Genomic DNA, 2,942 nt, shown 5'->3' on the forward strand with positions numbered 1-2,942 from the left:
TACAGAAATTCTTTCAGAAATGGACAATTTCTAACTTGTTTTATGAAGCCAGCATTATCCTGATACCAAAAGCTGACATATTACCCAGAAAAAACGCTAAAATAAGAAAGAGACAATAAAAAACATGGGAGAAAGATTTAGAAATTTAACATATAATCCTCAGGAGTTCCAGATGGGGAAAATAGAAGAATACAGGATGAGGAAATATTTGTTTGCTGAAAGCTGAGGATTTTCCCGGAATTTTCTGAATTATATATATTAATAAATATGCCAATCCTCAAATTACATTAGCACAAATTCTGAGGCATATTAATAAAAGTAATTTCATAAATAGACTCAAAAATTAAAAACACCAAAATAATTATAATCTAAACTATTCCATTAAAAATATGGCTGGGGGCACCTTGGTGGCTCAGTTGGTTAAGCATCTGACTCATGATTTCAGCTCAGGTCATGATCTCATGGGTTGAGTTTGAGTCCCACATGGGGCTCTGCACTCAGCGGGGAGTCCGCTTGGGAGTCTCTCTCCCTGCCCCTCCCCCCACTCATGCTCTCTCTGCTTCTCTCTCTCTAAAATAAATAAATATTTTTAAAAATATGGCTGAAATAAAACCATTTTCAGAAAAAAGAAAAAAGAGTCTGCTACCCACAGATATTACTACTAGAATTCCTTATATATTTCAAGAAGGAAATAGAGGGCACCTGGGTGGCACAGTCAGTTAAGCGACGACTCTTGATTTCGGGTCAGGTCATGATCTCAGGGTTGTGAGATTAAGTCCCACATCGGGCTCCGTGCTCAGGTGCTTAGGGTGGAGTCTGTTTTGGACTCTCTCTCTCTCCCTGTGCCCCCCCCATAAATAAATCTTAAAAAAGAAAAAAAAAGAAGGAAATAGAACACAAAAATGAAGAAGTAGACAGAAGAAACATATTTTAGGAAAGATTAACAAGTGAGTAAGTCTAACTAAGCACTGACTATACAAATTCATAATAATATTGTTTAATATGTTGGGCGTCAGACAAAGTAGAATTAAAATAGTAGACAAAAATCATATCAAAAGTGGGCAATAATATGTACTGAGTTTAGGGAACTTCATTGTTCCATATAAGGGTACAACTGCTGATTTTATTTCACTAGTTAAGTATGCATGTTAAAATTTAAGAACAATCGCTTATTTAAAAATTGAAAAAAACAACAAGAGAAAAGGAAGGAAGGGAAGAAGGGAGAGAGGGAGGAAGATGTGTAGCTTACTAACTAGTACAGATGCGGGAGAGAGAGTAAACAATAAAATTAATGCAAAAGAGGACAAAAAGGGAAGGAAGAAAAAAGAAGAACTTGACAAAAAGCACAGAATAAGGTAATAAAAATAAAATCAAATATATCTGTGTATAAAATAAATACAAGTAGATTAAGATAGGCTATTAACAGAAAATGTTAGGATTTTTTAAAATCTATGTATATTCTTTTAAAAATATATACCAAAAGATAAGAACACAGACATCTTTAAAAATAAAGAGATGGGAAAATGAGATCTCTGTGAAATATTAGCAGAAAGAATGGTCAGTGTAGTCTTCTTACTATCAAATTAAATAGGGACAGATATATCTCATTTCCCTGCCATTGTACTGCTCAGGAGCAATCAATCATTCCTCATTGTCAACAGAATAAATCTCAGGCTCTTTAGCATGACATTCAAGGCTCTTCACCTCTGGCTATACCCTTCTTTTGGACATTTAATTTCATTTTTGATCTCACAGTTCCTATTACAAAGTTAATATGTGGTAGACACTCAAATATTTATTTAGTTCAGATGACAGGAAAAGAAAAACCATTATTGATGCAATCATTCTAACATTTAGTTGCATAATGTCCTCTTCACCTTTTTCAAAGGTATTTTTTCTTTAAAAAAAGAAGAGAGGAGAGGGTGCCTGGGTGGCTCAGTGGTTAGGCTGCTGCTTTCAGCTCAGGTCACGGTCCCAGGGTCCTGGGATCGAGCCCCACATCGGGCTCCTTGCTCAGTGAGGAGCCTGCTTCTCCCTCTCCCACTCCCCCTGCTTGTGTTCCCTCTCTCGCTGTCTCTGTCTCTGTCAAATAAATAAATAAAATTAAAAAAAATAAAAAAAGAAGAGAGGAGAAACATGTTTGCATTGTGTGTCTAACATATTGACAATTAAGCAAAATTTCTTTTCCTATGCCTTTTCTTTCCCCCTTCCTTCACTATTGCTGTCGGTATTAACAGCAAGACCTTTTTCCAGGATAATTTATAAAGCATCCCTTCCCATTTTTATACTCCCCTCCCTCCCTCTACTTCCCCCAGTTGTTTTTCCCTCTTTCCTTCTCCTCTGCATTTTCATCCCCCCTTATTTTCTCCTCTCTTCTCTTTGTAAGTTGATCTGTACTATACAGAACTCAGGAGAACATGTGATTATGAGAAGTGCCCCCAGAATAAAGAAGTAGAGAATGGAAGTCTTTCCTCTTTAGATTTGTGACTTGATAATGACAAACTGAATGTATGTTTTTTGTGGATTACCCCTCATTTGTCCAGATTAATGGTTTTTTACCCAACAGGGCATGTAGGATTCACCTGAAAAAGTATTTTATGAATCCATACTGTTTCCCAAACCACCTGCATATTCATCTAACCCAGTATGCACTAGGAATAATTGGGGTGCATGTTGTGTGGGTGTATAGTTTGAAAAAGCTCTTAAAAACAATACTGATAGAATTCCCTTTTACCACCTATAGTCTTAGAAGAGAACCCCTGATATATAAATAGATCAATGTCAATTCCTTGCACTACAAGATAAACACCTCAAAAGCCACCATATTGGAAGCCTTATTTTATATGCAATGAATTATATAATGAAACTCTGAAACAGGAAAGGGGCATTTTCTGTAAAATATTTTTTTCCTTTTGGGGATAGAGGCCCTAACTCACTGGCTT

This window comes from Eumetopias jubatus, unplaced genomic scaffold, assembly GCF_037043125.1.
Source record: "Eumetopias jubatus isolate StellerSeaLion01/CBP00866 unplaced genomic scaffold, mEumJub1_p1.0 scaffold_3, whole genome shotgun sequence".
Lineage (NCBI taxonomy): Eukaryota > Metazoa > Chordata > Mammalia > Carnivora > Otariidae > Eumetopias > Eumetopias jubatus.